A 23,167-nucleotide genomic window follows, 5' to 3' on the forward strand; every position below is an offset into this window, starting at 1 on the left:
GCCGCTTTTTCTAAATCACGAAGTCCAATATTCGGATATATTGAGTCAAAATAATTTCTTAACCCATTGCGTAAAATAGCATTTGGGTTCCCCACAATATATGCGTCAAAGTAAACACATCGTAACTTATGGATTTCTCAATGTGATATCCCCCATATTTCGAACGAAAGCCTTTTATAAACCAAGACATTCTTGGAACGTTCTTCGAATGTCTTACAAACTGATCTCGCCTTAAATAGTTGTGCCGAAGAATTCTGACCGACTCTAGACAAGATTTCATCAATCATGTCTCCGGGTAGGTCTCTTAAAATATTGGGTTTTCTATCCATTTTGTGTTTTTATACTGTAAAAAAGGGAAGAGTTAGATTCATAAAAAAAATACTTATTAATACAAGCAATTTTTACATATATTATAAAGCATAAGCACGCTATATTACATATATTACACCACACGAATACAACTATCTTATTCCGACTTGCTTGTTTCTTCTTCTTCGGTTTTGGTTCGTTTTGCCAAGTTTCTAGGGATATATGATGTTCCCCTAATACGAGCCGTCGTTTTCCACATTGGTTTAGAAAAACCTGGTGGTTTAGAGGTTCCCGGGTCATTGTTACAACTTAAGGACTTCGGGGGTTGACGATACATATAAAGTTCATCGGGGTTGGAATTAGATTTCTCTATTTTTATGCCCTTTCCCTTATTATTTTCTTTTGCCCTTTTAAATTCAGTTGGGGTAATTTCTATAACATCATCGGAATTCTCGTCGGAATCCGATTCATCGGAGAATTGGTAATCCTCCCAATATTTTGCTTCCTTAGCGGAAACACTATTGACCATAATTAACCTTGGTCGGTTGGTTGAGGATTTTCTTTTACTTAACCATTTAATTATTTCCCCCACCGGTTCTATTTCTTCATCCGGTTCCGATTCTTCTTCCGGTTCTGATTCTTCTTCCGGTTCCGACTCTTCTTCCGGTTCCTCTTCGGGAACTTGTGAATCAGTCCACGAATCATTCTAATTTACATTTGACTCATCATTATTATTAGGTGAGTCAATGGGACTTGTTCTAGAGGTAGACATCTATCACATAATATCAAACGCGTTAAGAGATTAATATATCACATAATATTCACATGTTAAAAATATATAGTTTCCAACAAAATTTGTTAAGCAATCATTTTCAAGTAAACACGGTCGAAGTCCAGACTCACTAATGCATCCTAACAAACTCAATAAGACACACTAATTCAAAATTCTGGTTCTCTAAGACCAACGCTCGGATACCAACTGAAATGTCCCGTTCTTATTGATTAAAAACGTTCCATATTAATTGATTTCGTTGCGAGGTTTTGACCTCTATATGAGACGTTTTTCAAAGACTGCATTCATTTTAAAACAAACCATAACCTTTATTTCATCAATAAAGGTTTAAAAAGCTTTACGTAAATTATCAAATAATGATAATCTAAAATATCCTGTTTACACACGACCATTACATAATGGTTTACAATACAAATATGTTACAACAAAATAAGTTTCTTGAATGCAGCTTTTACACAATATCATACAAGCATGGACTCCAAATCTCGTCCTTATTTAAGTATGCGACAGCGGAAGCTCTTAATAATCACCTGAGAATAAACATGCTTAAAACGTCAACAAAAATGTTGGTGAGGGTTTAACCTATATATATCAAATCATAATAATAGACCACAAGATTTTATATTTCAATACACATCCCATAGATAGAGATAAAAATCATTCATATGGTGAACACCTGGTAACCGACATTAACAAGATGCATATATAAGAATATCCCCATCATTCCGGGACACCCTTCAGATATGATATAAATTTCGAAGTACTAAAGCATCTGGTACTTTGGATGGGGCTTGTTGGGCCCGATAGATATATCTGTAAGATTCGCGTCAATTAGGGTATCTGTTCCCTAATTCTTAGATTACCAGACTTAATAAAAAGAGGCATATTCGTTTTCGATAATTCAACCATAGAATGTAGTTTCACGTACTTGTGTCTATTTTGTAAATCATTTATAAAACCTGCATGTATTCTCATCTCAAAAATATTAGATTTTAAAAGTGGGACTATAACTCACTTTCACAGATTTTTACTTCGTCAGGAAGTAAGACTTGGCCATTGGTTGATTCACGAACCTATAACAATATATACATATATATCAAAGTATGTTCAAAATATATTTACAACGCTTTTAATATATTTAGATGACCATTTTAGAAAACATACTTCCACTTTGAGTTTAACCATATTTTTTGGATATAGTTTCATGTTCATAATAAAAATCATTTTCTCAGAATAACAACTTTTAAATCAAAGTTTATCATAGTTTTTAATTAACTAACCCAAAACAGCCCGCGGTGTTACTACGACGGCGTAAATCCGGTTTTACGGTGTTTTTCGTGTTTCCAGGTTTTAAATCATTAAGTTAGCATATCATATAGATATAGAACATGTGTTTAGTTGATTTTAAAATTCAAGTTAGAAGGATTAACTTTTGTTTGCGAACAAGTTTAGAATTAACTAAACTATGTTCTAGTGATTACAAGTTTAAACCTTCGAATAAGATAGCTTTATATGTATGAATCGAATGATGTTATGAACATCATTACTACCTTAAGTTCCTTGGATAAACCTACTAGAAAAGAGAAAAATGGATCTAGCTTCAACGGATCCTTGGATGGCTCGAAGTTCTTGAAGCAGAATCATGACACGAAAACAAGTTCAAGTAAGATCATCACTTGAAATAAGATTGTTATAGTTATAGAAATTGAACCAAAGTTTGAATATGATTATTACCTTGTATTAGAATGATAACCTACTGTAAGAAACAAAGATTTCTTGAGGTTGGATGATCACCTTACAAGATTGGAAGTGAGCTAGCAAACTTGAAAGTATTCTTGATTTTATGTAACTAGAACTTGTAGAATTTATGAAGAACACTTAGAACTTGAAGATAGAACTTGAGAGAGATCAATTAGATGAATAAAATTGAAGAATGAAAGTGTTTGTAGGTGTTTTTGGTCATTGGTGTATGGATTAGATATAAAGGATATGTAATTTTGTTTTCATGTAAATAAGTCATGAATGATTACTCATATTTTTATAATTTTATGAGATATTTCATGCTAGTTGCCAAATGATGGTTCCCACATGTGTTAGGTGACTCACATGGGCTGCTAAGAGCTGATCATTGGAGTGTATATACCAATAGTACATACATCTAAAAGCTGTGTATTGTACGAGTACGAATACGGGTGCATACGAGTAGAATTGTTGATGAAACTGAACGAGGATGTAATTGTAAGCATTTTTGTTAAGTAGAAGTATTTTGATAAGTGTATTGAAGTCTTTCAAAAGTGTTTAAATACATATTAAAACACTACATGTATATACATTTTAACTGAGTCGTTAAGTCATCGTTAGTCGTTACATGTAAGTGTTGTTTTGAGACCTTTAGGTTAACGATCTTGTTAAATGTTGTTAACCCAATGTTTATAATATCAAATGAGATTTTAAATTATTATATTATCATGATATTATCATGTATGAATATCTCTTAATATGATATATATACATTAAATGTCTTTACAACGATAATCGTTACATATATGTCTCGTTTAAAAATCATTAAGTTAGTAGTCTTGTTTTACATATGTAGTTCATTGTTAATATACTTAATGATATGTTTACTTATCATAGTATCATGTTAACTATATATATATCCATATATATATATATATATATATATATATATATATATATATATATATGTTATCATATAGTTTTTACAAGTTTTAACGTTCGTGATACACCGGTCAACTTGGGTGGTCAATTGTCTATATGAAACATATTTCAATTAATCAAGTCTTAACAAGTTTGATTCCTTAACATGTTGGAAACATTTAATCATGTAAATATCAATCTCAATTAACATATATAAACATGGAAAAGTTCGGGTCACTACAATCACCCTCGTGAATTTATAATTATAGTCTGATTTCATGCAAATGAGGGCATTGCATGATCTCAAGTGTGGGGAAAGGTTAAAAATTCTCTCGGGTTTGCACTTACTTTATTTGCCAAATTTTGTGAAAATTTAAAAAATTTTCAAATAAATGAATTCAAAATCATGTTTATACATATTTATGAACGATGAAAATTAAGTGTTAATACCGAAATTATCGTTACCTCGGAAAGGACATAAATTGAGAAACACCCTAAAACGATTGAATTCTTTTAAAATGGAATAAAGGAGAATAAAAAGGCAAAGAAAGAAACTAAGTGTGGGGAGAATGTACCAAGTTATTCAATTAAAAACTATCTATCACATGTTTCTGTAAAGTTATTGCAGGTACTTTTGTTTTGGATGATTTTAATCAGTTTTACCCGATTTACTGTAATATATTTGAAAGAAAAGATAGATCTACACGATGAATCAATTCCATCATTAAAAGGAAGTAAAGTCTTCCGAAAAAGACACGCGCTTCTTGATTTAGGTCCGGAAGTTGTCGTCCAGACCAGCTGTAGGTTGACGAAAAATTTAGAAAAGTCATCACTAAAATCAGCAGGAAATCCACGGACCTCAGCATCAAACAGGGTCGCCAACTGGTCAGATTTATCCTAACCATGAGAAGGATTTATCTCGTACGATGGGGGGGCACCGTGAAAATTAGCTTGATAAGACTAATGAATCAGATACCCAGAAAGGATAATCTCCTTAAAGATTAAAAATTAGCTTTTAAGCCTGATATTACTCAATCCTTGAGATTGACCTTAAAGATTGAGAATTACAAACTCATGGAATTCAATGATATCTAAACTCAAGCTTGAACGAAAAAATATTTTGATCAAAATTAAAACCGATTTGTTTTCTGAAAACCTATTTTCAATGCGTTCATTACCATTGAACGTAAAATCCTAGGAATTCACCTGGAATTCATTAGGTCACCTGAACCAAATCGGGTGTCAACAGTAAGAACGGTGGTTGCATAGCATGGTCGGAGACAGGACCTTGTGCCAGACCGAAAAATCATAGGATGATCTTTACTATTGCTCCTACAAAGGATAGTACTAGCATCCGACACGTTTATAGACCATAATCAAAAGCAAGTCACGGGACATTGCCTTAAGAGTTGCTTGTTCATCGCTTTCCTTTACAACCGGACGGTAGTTTACCGAAAGGTAATATACGGGACAAGTAAACTGGACGTGTTGTTTTCCTAATACAAGGTTAGCAAGTGGGTAACACAAAACCATAAGTTTTGAGCTAAAATTTTCAAATCTGAAACCCACAAAAAATCATTTTGCAAACACCGGTGAAGGGTTATTCTGGAAAACTTATCTAGGGTAAAAGCTAGATTCAATTTTCAAAAGATCAAATGTTTTCATAAAGATCCAATTTCCTTAAGGATCTACATTTTCATAGTCATGTGGGACTGTAAACCACCCTTCAAATGTGCACTTTGCTTTGGAAACCAAAAGTAAATCGGCTATTTGATTGCAAGTGTCGTTGACCTAAACCCGAGGCAACTGTAGATGACACACCCACCTTTAACCATGGTTCTATCGTTACTATCATTATTTATACCGCCATATCAAAATCACTGATGTACAAAGTGTGAAGAATAAAGAAGTGATTCGTGTAATGTATTATATTATTTCAAGTTATGTATTGCTTGAGGACAAGCAACGTTCAAGTGTGGGGATATTTGATAGTGCTCCAAATGAACATATATTTTGTAGCAATATCCTCCCAATATGTAAATTATTTAGTTGTAATTATTCTATTTTAAGTTGTAATCGTTTATATTAAATAAGTGCGAAGACAAAAGGCGAAAATGGCGATTTGAAGACATAAACGTCCAAAAAGCTCAAATGTACAAGATACAATCCAAGTGGTTCAACTTATTGATAAGAAACGTCTAAAAATGACAAAAGTACAAGTTGCGGAACGAAAAGTACAAGATATTAAATTATACGAAAAGGCGTTCAAAAATCAGGAACCGGTACCCGAGCCAACTATCAACGCCCGACGCAATGGACCAAAAATTACAAGTCTACTATGCACAAGAATATAATATAATATATAAATAATTATATTAATTATTTATATTTTATATTTATATATAAATTATGTCGACAAGCAATGTTCCAAAATTGTGTGAGCTGGATTTTCAAACTCCGTGACTCGCGGAGTTTGCAGGCTTAAAATGCCGCAACTCGCGGAGCTGCAAAAATCAGAAATGCCTATAAAAGGCCATGCATTCTGCCGAGTTTAAAAAAGAAAAAAAATAATAATAATACTCTGTAATAAATAATAAATAAATATATATATATATATATATATATATATATATATATATATATATATATATATATATATATATATATATATATATATATATATATATATATATATATATATATATATATATATATATATAGTATAGGGTAGTTTTATATTAGTTAGTTTGGGTTATGTAACGGTTATTTACGGGTTTTTAAGCCGGAACTCTGTCCGTGTAACACTACGCGTTAAATAATCAATGTAAGTTATGTTCTCCCTTTTTAAATTAATGTCTTGTAACTAAGTTGTTATTTTGCTTATTTGAACCGAAGTAATCATGATGTTGGGCTAAAAATATCTAAAATTGGGTAATTGGGCTTTGTACCATAATTGGGGTTTGGACAAAAGAACGACACTTGTGGAAATTAGACTATGGGCTATTAATGGGCTTTATATTTGTTTAACTAAATGATAGTTTGTTAATTTTAATATAAAGATTTACAATTGGACGTCCCTATAAATAACTATATACACTCGATCGGACACGATGGGCGGGATATTTATATGTACGAATAATCGTTCATTTAACCGGACACGGGAATGGTTTAATAGTCTATGGAATTATTAAAACAGGGGTGAAATTATGTACAAGGACACTTTGCGTAATTGTTAACAAAGTATTAAACCTTGGATTACACGCAGTCGATATCCTGGTGTAATTATTAAACAAAGTATTAAAACCTTGTTACAGTTTAAGTCCCCAATTAGTTGGAATATTTGACTTCTGATATAAGGATAATTTGACGAGGACACTCGCACTTTCTATTTATGACTGATGGACTGTTATGGACAAAAACCAGACGGGCATATTAAATAATCCAGGACAAAGAACAATTAACCCATGGGAATAAACTAAAAATCAACACGTCAAACATCATGATTACGGAAGTTTAAATAAGCATAATATATTTTATTTCATATTTCCTCGTACTTTTATTTATTGTCATTTTAATTATTGTTATTTATTTTATATTGTTAGTTAAATATCGTCATTTACTTTACGCTTCGCTTAAAATATAAAATCGACAAACCGGTCATTAAACGGTAAAACCCCCTTTTATATATTATTAATATAATATATTTTGTACGAATATAATTGTTTGAAATATAGTGTGAAATAAGCCAGCTCCCTGTGGAACGAACCAGACTTACTAAAAACTACACTACTCTACGATTAGGTACACTGCCTATAGTGTTGTAGCAATGTTTAGGTATATCCCATTTGTAAATAAATAATTAAAACTTGTCATATTTTATGTAAAATTGTATCGTATTTAATAGTTTTTCCTAGTAAAATATATAGCTATTTCATATACACATCGCATAACATCAGTCACATCTGTCATTGCTAATCCATAGGAATGAATAATAGATTTATGCCCATCGTATATAAATTAAAATAATTAGTACCTTTTAATAACATTAATTGACACTTAACGTCCTAACGACATCACACTAAAAGAAACCGTCCATTTACGCCATACCACTCACCGTCTTTGAGCATAACATCTAACATTACACATCCCAATGACCAAGTCGTTTCGTTGGTGAAACCCGCTACGAGGTGCAACGGAGGTTTGAGTTTATCCTTCGCAACCTGTGGCATCTACAAGAAACATTGTTCAAATAAAACGTTAACAGCACTACCTGTATAGATATAAACCCTAGATAACCGGCAATGTCCAACTTGCCATTATGACCATGGTTAGATCCTTCGAGCATACTTTCCAAAAGGCTAGGAATGTTATAGGCACACATTCCCAATCCTCCAACGCCTCAACTTTCCATTAGTGCCCGGTATGCCACATCTGTATCATATGGATGTGCTTTTACGGTGCTTTATCTTTGTATTTCTGCCATGCAAAATTGTATTCATGCGCCGCCTTTTTAGCTGGTTTCAAGTGATCAAACTCTCCTACCTTCAATTGTTCCACAATTACCTTCTTTGGTTCCCCGACAATTATCTATTTTGTGCCCTTGTCTTTGTGAAAGATGCAGTATTGACTTTCGTCTACAGCGAAGCACGGCTTGATGGGCCATAGGGTTCGGGAAGTGTTTACCAACTTCCGCCGTTGCCAAAATTTCCTTAAGGTTTTTTAACAGTGATTTAATTAACTCCTCCTCATCTGCAGACAACCTCTTTTTTCAAAACCTGTATAAGGATGGTAATTAACGATGATCAGACTGGTGCCTTGACTTACCATGATTACCTTTCCTGCTACCCTTAAAATGATGGCTTGATTGGTTGCCACCACCGTTACCCTTATCGTCATGGTCATCTGTTGAGTCCCCACAAAACTATAATTTATTTGCACTAAAATATTATGTGCAGCCAGCACAAGTGTGTTTATGTATAGACAGCAAATATTGCTATGTCAAGTGTTTAGTATGCTACCTAGTCTACCAGCACAAGGTAGAGTGTATTCTTCGAATCAGCACAGGATGAGTACTCAGCAATTCAAGAATATCAAGTGACTCAGCATAAGAAGAACTAGTAAACCTGATAAGCAGCATACAACACAAGACAGCCATGCTCCATTACAAGCATGGTGGTTTCCTGAGTGGTCTACATTAGTTGTACTATTCAACAGAAGTCGAAGACAAAGTTGAACAGAAAAGGACACGCGTCGGCGGCTGACAAGCGACCTTACAAGACCACATGGGAATGCAGAAGTTTAACGCATGTGCAGACATGTGTTACACTTTGTCAACGCCTAGGGAACACAAAATTCTATTTGTTTAAACAAATAGTGGTGCCAAACCAAATTGGGGTGTTCCTGCAAATAGCTACCAAAGAGGAAAGAGGAGAACACGCTCTCTGATGCAGTTGTCCCCACAAGTACAGACATCCTATGTACCAGTGGACAATAGAACCATTACACGGTTAATAAGACTACTATAAATTGTTGTATCTACTATTGTAACAACTAGTGGTGTGGGTTTTGTTATTTAGAGTCCAAAACGTGTAATAGCTTTAAGTTTATCCTCGTAGCTATACTTAGGTAAATCTGTATCAACTAACTATCATTCCACCAAGGATAGTTGTAATTCTTTGTGATTTAATCAATAAAGTATAACAGTTGAAAAATTACCTTTGACTCTATTTAAATTACATGCTTGAATACTAAACTGTGTTTAATTGGTTAGTTAATTAAAAGAAATTGTATTCACCCCCCCCCCCCTCTACAATACTTCTGTTGTTAATCAAGGGACCAACAACTGGTATCAGAGCTTCAGTTTTGATAATTTAATATCTTGGATCTGAATTCTCTCATGGCTGCATATTCAAATACAGCTTACCTTGAAAATGGCTCATCTAATAGACCACACAAATTCGATGAAGATGAGTATGAAACTTAGAAGGCAAGGTTCATGCTTCACCTGGAGTCTATTGACCCACTTATGCCTGGTATTGCCACAGATGGTCCATTTGTCCCAACTGAGACTATTGATAGCATCCCAGCTACTACTGACACTCCTGCCATTCCTGGCAGAGAGGTTATTCTCACTCCAGCCAAATGGGATGCTGAGGACAAACGTCGTGTTGGACTTGACCCTAAGATCAGAACTCTGTTAGCTATAACTTTACCTAACCACCTATTCAAACTGATTAAGGGAAAGCTGAATGCTAAACTTATGTTAGACTATCTAGATGTTACTTATGAAGGCATGGATGACGTTAGGCAGAACAAGATTATTGCTTTAAAAAGAGAGTATGAAATGTTCTTTACCTATAAGAATGAGACCCTTAAGCAAACCTTCATTAGGTTTAACTCCTTAGTTGCTGACCTGATTACTTTAAAAATCACATATACTGATTTTAAACGAGTAAACAAATTCATTGACTCACTGCCTACTAAATGGAAACCTGTCACAGACCCCTTAAGAACCAGCCAGACCTTAAAGAACTTTAATATGTCCTCTCTTTATGGTACTCTTTGGAACCATGAGAAGGCAGAAGCTAAACTTGAGCTGAATTTAAAAGAAAACTTTAAGTCTACCCCCACCACCTCAAAATCCTCAAAAACTGATGATACTGCTCTTATTGCTGCTGCTAAAAAGAAAGCTCAAAAAGCTTTACTGGTTCAAAAGTTGATGGCAGAAGATGAGTCAGCTGAAGATGAGGTGGACAGTGGTACTGGGTCTGAAGAAAGCAGTGATGATGAAGATGATGTGGAAGGGTTTGCTGAAGGTATGGCTTTGTTGGCTAGACAGTTCAAAAGGTTCAATCGTAATAGAACCAGCAAGTCATACAAAGGGAGTAAGAAACCAAGTGCTAGGTATATCAGCAAGTCAGTCAAGAGTCCTAAATCTGAGTGTTACAATTGTGGGAAGGTTGGACATTTTGCTGCTGCATGCATGTCCAGGAAACCTTCAACATCACATGCTAACTCCTTCTCAAAAGCTGATAAGTACAAGAACAAGTACAAAGCTATGAAGGCTCAGATGAAGGAAAGTGCAAAGGCTGATAAGAAGGGAAAGAAGCTAGAAAAGGTTCTAGTTGCTGAGCATCATGATTGGGATGAAACCAGATCTTCTTCATCTTCTGACAGTGATACTGATGATGACGATGCTGGTTATGCTTCTGGTAAAAAGCTGTGTTTGATGGCCAAGGAGGTCGAGGAGTCTGATGAGGATGATAATGGTAGTATGTTTTTGGCTGATATGAGGGAATCTGATCTGAAAAAGGATTCACCTCAATGAAAATCTAAAATGCTGTATAAGGTTGATAATTTTCGAACTTATACTGATGATGAAAAAGCTGAAATGTTTGACTACCTAAGAGTTGATCTATGTAGAGGCAGTAAACATGAAGAAGTTTTGAAAAATGATAACAAATCTTCAAATGATAAACTTAAAAGCAAAACTGATGAAATTAAGATCTTGAAGGATGAAATTTCAAAACTTGAAAAACAAAATTTTGCTTTAAAGTCTCTTCACGTTGAGGCAGCAGATGTTAAGAACCAGCTAAACGACCTCAAGAAGGTTGTTGCTTCATGGTGTACATCTGCTCAATGCACAGCTAAGTGTGTAAATGATCAGGTGCCTACCCAAATTGAAGCTTTCTTTGCTGGTGACTATGCTGCTGCTGCTGCTCTAGCAGAAGTTACTTACATGGACCCCATTCTTGAAACAGATCCTGAAGCTGTCTTGCCAAATACCTTTGCCAAGATAGTTAAGGGTAAAAAGGTCTTAACAAATAAGTTTTTCAGACCTACTGAGACCCCACCACCGTCCATGAAAGAAATTTTGGAGGATGAAGTAAAAGCCAAGGAAACCAGTACTTCAATTGATGAAACTACTGATCCCTCAAGCATTTACTATATGACTCCAAAGGAAAGACGCATTAAAAGGAAAATCACTGAAAACAATCAAAGAAAGTTAAAATCAATTGATTCCCCTTCGTGTTCAAATTCCACCAATGCTGAGCCAGCTGATGAAAATTGTATTGGTCAACCAGTAGCTGCTGACAAGCCAGCAAAATGCAATACTGGCAAGTCAAAGGTAGCAATCAAGATTCACACGAATAGTCCGGTATCAGCTGACGGGTCAGTAACTTCCCACACTTGCTCGTCGAATAACAAAGTCAAGGCAGTATACCATGATTATGGTACTAGTTCTAAAAGGAAAGCTGCCCTTAAGGGAAAAGCTAAAGTGAACCAAATTGTGGAATCATGTGATGGGTCATCTATCACTGAGATAATGACTGTCAAGCTTAACCAGCTCATAGCTGCCATATCTGAAAGCAGACCCAATCTTACTACACCCATCTACTCAGTGTATGACCAGTCACCGATACTAAAAGTGAGAAAATGCTACAAGTGTAGCAGCAAGTTTCACCTTGCCAACCGGTGTACTCTAACCCCAGCCCCATCTGCTGCTGTCTCTTCAAACAAACCAGCATACAGGGAGAGATCATCAAAGATGACCCTTACAGAACCCATCCTTGGATGGGTTTGTAAAAAGAACTAATCTCTTAGCTACTGTGCAGGGCATTCAAAACAAGCAAATCTGGTATCTCGATAGTGGTTATTCGAGATATATGACCGAATGTAAGTCCCTGCTGATGGACTATCAAGAAAAGGATAGTCCAGTTGTATCATATGGAGATAATTCGTTGGGTTACACAAAGGGTTTTGGTACTTTAACAAATGGGAATGTTACATTTTCAAATGTAGCATATGTCTTTGGGCTTAAACATAATTTACTCAGCATAAGCCAACTGAGAAGTAAAAGTAAGATAGTCCAATTCAGAAGAAAAATTGGCATTATTTTTGATAAGACAGGGAAGCCACTGCTGACAGTAAAAAGACATGAGAACATGTATCAAATCGACATGAACACAGCAATCACAACAACTGATACTTGTTTTTATTCAAAGGCAGCAGACAACCTCAAGTGGTTATGGCACAAGAGACTCTCACATCTCAACTTCAAAGATATTCATAAGTTATCTAGTAAAAGTTTGGTGTCTGGGCTACCTACAATGGCTTATGTGAAGGACAGATTATGTCCTGGATGTGAAAAAGGGAAGCATCACCATGCCTCATTCAAATCAAAGCAGATTTCATCTGTTGAGAAACTATTTCACCTTCTTCATATGGATCTTTTTGGTCCTGTTAATATTGCCAGCTATAGTGGGAAGAAGTATACACTGGTTATTGTTGATGAATATTCCAGATACACTTGGGTGTTCTTTTTGAAGCAAAAGAGTGAAGCTGCTGATGAAATTATCAATTTTATCAAAAGAATGGAACTACTGAATGGGCAACTGGTGAAGCAGCTTAGAAGTGATCATGGTACAGAATTCATAAATGCTACTTTGGAAGAATTTTGTGCTGACAAAGGTATGTCACAGAAGTTTTCTGCCGTGAGAACACCTCAACAAAATGGTGTTGCAGAAAGAAGAAACAGAACTCTCATTGAAGCAGCAAGATCTATGTTAGCTGAGTCTGGGCTGAAAAATTCATATTCGGCAGAAGCTGTGAATACTGCATGTTTTACCCAGAATAGATCTTTAATTGTGAAAAGACATCAGAAAACTGCTTATGAAGTTCTCAAAGGCAGAAGACCCTCAATTTTATTTCTTCATGTATTTGGCACTCCCTATTTCATTCTAAACAATAGGGATCAGCTAGGCAAGTTTGATGCTAAGGCTGATGAAGGTATATATTTAGGATATTCCAATATGTCAAAGGCATACAGGGTCTTTAATAAAAGAAGGGGATGTTTTGAAGAATCCATTAATGTTACATTTGATAAAACTGCCCCTACTTCATCTTATGGTCAAGAAGATGAGGAGTTACTATTTGAAGAGCCTACTCAGCAAGCTCTTGATGATGATGAAGAACCAGCAGCAAATCCCTCTCCAATCCAAGTTGTTGGGTTCTCTGATGATGAGATGAAGCACTCTGTTCCATCTATGTCTAAACCATGTGGACCTACTAGCTCTACTAAAGTTTTACAACTGGAGCATAGGTCTACTGGTTCTGAAGCATCTCAAGCTGGTACTGGTTACACTCATAATGAACAGCTGTCTCCCACTGCTGCTCATTCCTTTGAGCCAGCTGATGATCAAGATGCTATGTGTTCCACAACAAGCTCACATTTTCATAACACTAGATGGACAAAAGGAGCATCCAATTAAACAAGTTATTGGTAATCTGGCAAGCGGTGTTAAAACAAGAAGACATGCAACCAGCAACTTTTGTATGCATGTAAACTTTGTGTCTACCATTGAACCTACATGTCCCGATGAAGAAATCAAAGATCCAAGCTGGGCAGGAGCTATGCAAGAAGAGATCTCCCAGTTTGATAGGAATAAGGTTTGGATATTAGTACCTAAACTTGATGATGAAACTAAGAAGATCATTGGTACCAAGTGGGTCTTCAAGAATAAGATGGATGAAGATGGGATTGTGATCAGAAACAAAGCTAGATTGGTAGCTCAAGGTTTCAAACAGGAAGAAGGATTGGATTATGGAGAGATATATGCTCCAGTGGCTAGGATGGAAGCTATCAGATTGTTCTTAGCATATGCAGCTAAGATGAACTTTAGGGTATTCCAGATGGATGTTAAATCTGCATTTCTAAATGGGAAGCTGCAAGAAGAAGTTTATGTCAAACAGCCTCCTGGTTTTGTAAGCAGTAAATATCCAGACCATGTCTACAGCTAGACAAAGCTCTTTATGGCCTTAAACAGGCACCAAGAGCATGGCATGAGACACTTCATGTATATCTCAGTAGTATAGGTTTTAAAGTTGGAACAATTGATACCACTCTATTCTCAAAGGAGATAGATGGTGATCTCTTGCTGGTACAGATATATGTGGATGATATTATTTATGGTTCTAAAAATGAGAAACATTGTCAAGACTATTCAAAACTTATGTCTAAGACAAATGAAATGAGTTTATAAAGAGATCTGCAATACTTTCTTGGGTTGCAGATTAAATAACTTGATGATGGAATTTTTATAAGTCAAGATAAATATATCAAAGACATGCTAAAGAAATTTGGTCTGACCTGTTTAAAAGATATAGGGACCCCAATGGCAGCATCCATTAAAATAGATGCTGATCCCAATGGTGAACCAGTCAATATAACTAAATATAGAGGTATGATTGGATCCTTACTTTATCTTACAGCCAGCAGACCAGATATCATGTTTGCCACATGTCTATGTGCCAGATATTGAAATGTCCCGTTCTTATTGATTAAAAACGTTCCATATTAATTGATTTCGTTGCGAGGTTTTGACCTCTATATGAGACGTTTTTCAAAGACTGCATTCATTTTAAAACAAACCATAACCTTTATTTCATCAATAAAGGTTTAAAAAGCTTTACGTAGATTATCAAATAATGATAATCTAAAATATCCTGTTTACACACGACCATTACATAATGGTTTACAATACAAATATGTTACAACAAAATAAGTTTCTTGAATGCAGTTTTTACACAATATCATACAAGCATGGACTCCAAATCTCGTCCTTATTTAAGTATGCGACAGCGGAAGCTCTTAATAATCACCTGAGAATAAACATGCTTAAAACGTCAACAAAAATGTTGGTGAGTTATAGGTTTAACCTATATATATCAAATCATAATAATAGACCACAAGATTTCATATTTCAATACACACCCCATACATAGAGATAAAAATCATTCATATGGTGAACACCTGGTAACCGACATTAACAAGATGCATATATAAGAATATCCCCATCATTCCGGGACACCCTTCGGATATGATATAAATTTCGAAGTACTAAAGCATCCAGTACTTTGGATGGGGTTTGTTAGGCCCAATAGATCTATCTTTAGGATTCGCGTCAATTAGGGTGTCTGTTCCCTAATTCTTAGATTACCAGACTTAATAAAAAGGGGCATATTCGATTTTGATAATTCAACCATAGAATGTAGTTTCACGTACTTGTGTATATTTTGTAAATCATTTATAAAACCTGCATGTATTCTCATCCCAAAAATATTAGATTTTAAAAGTGGGACTATAACTCACTTTCACAGATTTTTACTTCGTCGGGAAGTAAGACTTGGCCACTGGTTGATTCACGAACCTATAACAATATATACATATATATCAAAGTATGTTCAAAATATATTTACAACACTTTTAATATATTTTGATGTTTTAAGTTTATTAAGTCAGCTGTCCTCGTTAGTAACCTACAACTAGTTGTCCACAGTTAGATGTACAGAAATAAATCGATAAATATTATCTTGAATCAATCCACGACCCAGTGTATACGTATCTCAGTATTGATCACAACTCAAACTATATATATTTTGGAATCAACCTCAACCCTGTATAGCTAACTCCAACATTCACATATAGAGTGTCTATGGTTGTTCCGAAATATATATAGATGTGTTGACATGATAGGTCGAAACATTGTATACGTGTCTATGGTATCTCAAGATTACATAATATACAATACAAGTTGATTAAGTTATGGTTGGAATAGATTTGTTACAAATTTTCACGTAGCTAAAATGAGAAAAATTATCCAATCTTGTTTTACCCATAACTTCTTCATTTTAAATCCGTTTTGAGTGAATCAAATTGCTAGGGTTTCATATTGAACTCTATTTTATGAATCTAAATAGAAAAAGTATAGGTTTATTGTCGGAAAAATAAATTACAAGTCGTTTTTATAAAGGTAGTCATTTCAGTCGAAAGAACGACGTCTAGATGACCATTTTAGAAAACATACTTCCACTTTGAGTTTAACCATAATTTTTTGATATAGTTTCATGTTCATAATAAAAATCATTTTCTCAGAATAACAACTTTTAAATCAAAGTTTATCATAGTTTTTAATTAACTAACCCAAAACAGCCCGCGGTGTTACTACGACGGCGTAAATCCGATTTTACGGTGTTTTTTCGTGTCTCTAGGTTTTAAATCATTAAGTTAGCATATCATATAGATATAGAACATGTGTTTAGTTGATTTTAAAAGTCAAGTTAGAAGGATTAACTTTTGTTTGCGAACAAGTTTAGAATTAACTAAACTATGTTCTAGTGATTACAAGTTTAAACCTTCGAATAAGATAGCTTTATATGTATGAATTGAATGATGTTATGAACATCATTACTACCTTAAGTTCCTTGGATAAACCTACTGGAAAAGTGAAAAATGGATCTAGCTTCAACGGATCCTTGGATGGCTCGAATGAAAGGATCCGAAACTAATCATCCGGACGATGTCCATATTGATTACAAACGAATTACAACAGTTGATAACATCGCGAGGTACTTGACCTCTATATGATACATTTTACAAACGTTGCATTTATTCTTAAAAGGCAATCTATCTTTACATCGAGAATTGACATATTCACCTAACATTTCATAATAACCAAATGACCTAATCTGTCCATTACTTAACAATAGTCTCTAATGAACTTCAATGACTCGAATGCAACGTCCTTGTATCATGGCTTAAAGGGTCCCAAGTAGTATCCTTAACATGAGCTAATGCACAGCGGAAGTCTTAATTCATACCTGAGAATAGCATGCTTTAAAACGTCAACATAAAGTTGGTGAGATATATAGGTTTGATGCTAGCAGCGTTATAACAATGGACCACAAGATTTCATATTCATAAGCGTTTAAATAAAAATATTCTAAGTGGTTGAGCACTTGGTAACCATACTTAACATTTAATCACGTCGCATATTCCCTTTAATATGAAATCTTACTACACCGTACCAAGGTGTAGTCACAAAACGAAGTACTGTGCAACCGTTGAATACTGGTCGTCCAGTCCGGTTGGGGTTGTCAGGCCCGATAGATCTATCAACAGGATTCGCGTTTACAATACCGCTGTAAATAGTAGTTACCAAGCTACAGGGAAGTATGCCAGTGGTACAACTCAACGTAGAATATATTTTTCAGTTACTTGTGTCCATAACGTAAATCATTTATAAAAACAGCGCATGTATTCTCAGCCCAAAAATATTTAGAGTTTAAAAAGGAACTATATACTCACCTAATGTATTTTGTAGTAAAAATACATATAACACCATTGGTAACTTATAAGGTTGGCCTTTGCTTCACGAACCTAAATAATTATATATTTATATATTGATTAATATCTAAGTAACAAATAGAGTCAATTTATAGTGTACCAATCCTAATGCTCGAGACTAAAATGTAAAAGTTAACAGAAATTTATTTGACTCAAAATAATTTTCAAAAAATTTAAATATAAATAAATATTGTCATTCTATATTTTTAAACAAAATTTATTTATAGTAAATATAATTCACTTGTTAATAAATAATATTTTATATACAAAAATATATTAAAACAATGAATTAATATTTTCTAATAATAATTTTTCCCTTAAGGATAATATATTTTTTTTAAAATGATAAATTTTACATAATAATAATTTAATGATAATAATAAAAATGATAAATTAATAGTTATAATAATCAAAATAATATTTTGATAGTTTTTGACAAAACTATTAATTGTTTTTAGTTATTAACATAAATAATCATAATAATAATAATCATAATGATAATAATAACAAAAATAATATTCTTAATAAAGACAATAATTAGTAATTTTAATAATATTACAATTAAAATAATAATTTTTCATTTGTTGGATAAAAATATTAGTTACTAATAATAATAAAAATTATAATAACCTAGATGATAGTAATTATAATAATAACGATAATTTTAACGACAACGTAAAAAAAATAAAAATATTCAATTTTTAACAATTTGTACAAAAGTTCAATTGATTATAACTTCAAATCCATCCGTCGAATCCATTCGACATCTAAATGAAAAGTTTATAATTTTTCGCCACCTTTCCAAAAACATATAATTCATATACTTTATCTTAACCGCAGGAGAAACTAATTCAGATTCTATCCTAATGTATATTTTGACAAAAATAAATAAATAAACATGCTTGATCCTAAATTCTCGAGCACTAGTCAGGGACACACTAAAAATAAATAAAAGTTAAGTTTAGAGTGCTCACGTATCAATATTGAGATTCAATATTGCAGGAAAGGTTTATAAACACAACGGAGATGATAAATACTAGTCTGTCTTTACGAGAAAAACCCCCGAACATTACCCATAACCTCCATAGCTATAACCCATAATCTCCTTAATTCTATCCCATTCATGAAACCAGTTTTGGAACACTTGGGCAGAACCCCGTCATAATATTTTTAGGGATTTTAATACTAATGACATCCCTAATCTTAAGATTAATAATAATATTAATCTAAATCTTAATTTTAATAATAATAATAATAATAATAATATAAGTATAAAAATATTGAGATCAGAGGGAGTAAGGTATCGAATGTATATGTGTGTGTGAAAAAAAACGGAACCAGATATCTTAATTTATACAACTTTTGCTGAAATTTGCCACCTAACCACTTTATGTCGGCAAAACATTACACGTTTCGTGTAGATGGGTACACGATTCGTGTAAGGTATAGTCACGAAAGTTGTAGATTTTTGAGTTACGGTCGTTTGGACACCAAGATCACCCTTTTTCGAGTCCGAATGAATTAGTTATGATTTTTCTCGTGCAAGTGCGCAAGTTTAGTGATTTCCAATATTTTAACTTGAAATCTTGTGATGAAATGTTGTAGTCTTTTGGTGCTCATTAGAAATCTTTATATTATCTTTATTTTTATTTTTATATCATTGAAAATCCATAAAAATATTTTATAAACAATTTATATTATATCAAAAAAAAAAATGTTCGTTGGCTAAGTATTTTTAAATACAAAACGTTTTATATTTAGTTAAAGACTATATTTAATCATTTTGTAAAATACATATATATTTAATAAACACGCTTTATTAAAATCACGGACCGTTATCATTTACAATTTGTCAAAAGGTTTCTAGAAAAATTCCAACTTTTAAGATAACGTTAAAAAAATCTCTATTCTTATTAAAATGGTTTGATAATAATTTGACAAAAGTTGTTTCATATATTTATAAAAATTATATTCCTTTTTAAAGAAGACGTGACATTTAAATCATATTTTATAATTTCTAAAATAATAACAGATAACTATATTAAACTTATAATTACACCTTGACATGTGGTAAAAATATATTATCTTTTACTCTCGCCGATAAATATAGTAACCTTGTATTGAAATCACAAATTATATATCTAATACCTCGTTAACATTATCAGTTAATAAATATATATCATACATACACATAATATTCGTGAATCGTCAGGCTTGGTCAACAGGGTAACTAGTTATCCAAATATAGATTTTAAACTTTCTAGACTCAACATTACAGATTTTGCTTATCGTGTCGGAAACATATAGAGATTAGAGTTTAAATTTGGTCGGAAATTTCCGGGTCGTTACAGTACCCACCCGTTAAATAAATTTCGTCCCCGAAATTTGGTAGAGGTTGTCATAAATAACAATAGGAATGTTTTTATGACGAATATGAGGTAATAACGGAGTTTTATCATTATTGAAAGATATGGATAAAACGATTCGATCATGTGATACGCACGAGTGAAACTATCACAAAAGAATGAAATGAGTGATTATGAAATTGTTTTAACCGATGACGTGATTAGGATTGATTTCCAGAATTTAAGGGATTTAAAGAAAATCTTATGTAACATGATTTGGCTCTTTAGGGATCAGAATCTTCTTTGATTTAATGTGGCAATCTGTTTTGATTTCTCTGTCGGATATTTCACTATAAATCTACCTCCTCCGTTTCCTTATTCTCCACACCTTCTATTTGCTGCGATTTATACTCCAATTTCTATTTCGGGACATTGTCCCTTCGTTTCTTCTTCCCGTCCTCAAGTCAAGCGAGTAATGATCCGAAATTCGTAGGTATGAACATAGCTAATGTTCTTAGAAAGAAATGATAATAGCACGAGTTTGATTTGTCAAATTACCAGAATACCCCGGAAAAGATAGAACTATCAGGATGATATGTTCCTAATATGTTTGGGAATTGAATAGAATGTAAGAGCCGTGTATCATGGCACATGATGATGGTACTGTGAATCATCACATTCCATTAGAAACTCAATATGACTTACTGTAATATAATGAAGTTGATCAAGTTTCATTATATTATACTAATTCATGCATCAGTTCCCAACACTACTTCAGAACATTCCTATTTTAATCTCGAAGGTTTCAGAATTTAGAAACTAATGCAGTTTCTTTTATATTGTAACGCAAATGTTACGAAGTGATAAATGATTTCAGATGGGAATAATATTTCCAGAAATTTGAAGAATATGCATAACGGAAGATATGAAAATATCTTATAATCTCTAGGATAAAATGTTGATGAAGAATATCATCCGAAAAGGTTTAGAATAAGGAGTAGGGTTCTTACTATCGATTTCAGTAGACACTGAATCATTTGAATCCTTTGAAGTCGAGTTTAGTTTTCATGATTTGTTCACGGCCTCCTTCATACTTTGCTCAATCCGTTTTCCAGTTCCAACCCTTCTCTTTTTCTGAGCTTTACCAACCTACTGTACTTTATCGTCAACCTTTGACTTGTTAAAGTCGTTTATAGTTTTTGCTGCTTCATCAGCATTTTAAGAACTACTTCATAGTTCAGGGTGTTTTTCAGAAACTTCACATTCGAAGTATGAAATTCTTAGGGGTAAATGTTACAGGTATAGCTGGGGAAGTTCTACGAGATTTTCAAAATACTGATTGCGGATTCCGCCAAAGATATGATGAACTACTTGATGTCGTGGAATGTAAAAGGTCCTCCGGTGACGTTGGCGAAAGAACAAGATATAAATATCGAAGTTATAATAGGAGTAGTCTTACTGAGAAGTCGAAGTGGAGCTGTGACAAAATTAGCTTCTTGAAAAGGAAGTGTAAGATTGTTTTTGCTAATAAATGGCAAAGGATTCAACACGGTATGTGTTAAACTATGAATTCGGGTTTGAGAGTTCTTCAGGTGCATAACTGTATGCATAAATCTTTCTTTCATAGACGAGGTGCGGCTGGTTCAACTTCTCGATCGAGGTGTTTTCAGGAATCATGAAAAGATTTGAACACGCATTGTAATTGTCGAGATACAAATGAGGTTTAAGATGAAATCAAGTGGCAAGCTTGAAGAATTATTTAGTTTCATATGTTATAATCAATATTTTAATTTAATTCATTTTAATTGTCCAAAGTTAGCAGTCCAATAGTCCGATGGTTCAATGATTCATATATAATTTAATATATAATATTCGAATTAAATAATACGTATCGTGACCCGTGTACCGGTCTCGGTGTCGATCACAACTCAAAGTATATATATATTTTGGAATCAACTCCGACCCTGTATAGCCAACTCCCACCTTCACATATAGAGTGTCTACGGTTGTTCCGAAATATATATATAGATGAGTCGATATGATAAGTCGAAACCTTGCATACATGTCCCGTTATTTAAAGTGCGTAAAAGTAAATAACAGAAATTAAATGACGATAAATAAAATTGCGAGAATGTAAATTGCGATAAATTAAATGTTAATCAGTTAGCTGGGAACAGTTAGCCGGAACAGTTAGCGTGAAATCCTATCACAATTCCAATTAATTAATTCGTTTGTTTCTAACACTTTTTATTTTTGTCCAATGTTTTCTTCGTTATGCCACTTGTTGGATTCTGATAGGTCAAAATCCAAATATGAAATTTGAATAGAAATGGTTATTCTGTGGTGAACAGATACGTATATCGGTAGTTGTAAGTAGAATAGTAAATGACCGTTGAATCAGATTCGAAGAATGTACAGTGTAACTTATTAATGTGAATTCTAAATATTCCTCGGGTACTACCCACCCGTTAAAATATTTTCATCATTAACAGTTTGTACAAAGGAATTCTAATTACAATCTTTATGAAAATATACTTGCATATATATTTTCATCGGATGTAATCATGGATTTAATGAGTCAAAAACTCATCTGATTTATCGTTAATACTAGATTACATAATCTCTAAAACCTTAGAAATTACATAATCACTATGTCGAACGAGGAAAAATGAGGTAGAATAATACGTAAAGCGAAGATAGTAGATGTAGATCGATGTGTAGAACGAAGTTCATACTCGAAGTACAGATGGTGATATTGAGGCGTGTAATGTTGATATTCGAGGTACAGATTGTGATGTTGAGAGTTACAGCGCGGTTATGGTTTAGGGATGATAAGGGTACTGTCGACGTCGATGATGGTGGTACTTGATTATG

Source organism: Rutidosis leptorrhynchoides, chromosome 1, assembly GCF_046630445.1.
Source record: "Rutidosis leptorrhynchoides isolate AG116_Rl617_1_P2 chromosome 1, CSIRO_AGI_Rlap_v1, whole genome shotgun sequence".
NCBI classification, from domain to species: domain Eukaryota; kingdom Viridiplantae; phylum Streptophyta; class Magnoliopsida; order Asterales; family Asteraceae; genus Rutidosis; species Rutidosis leptorrhynchoides.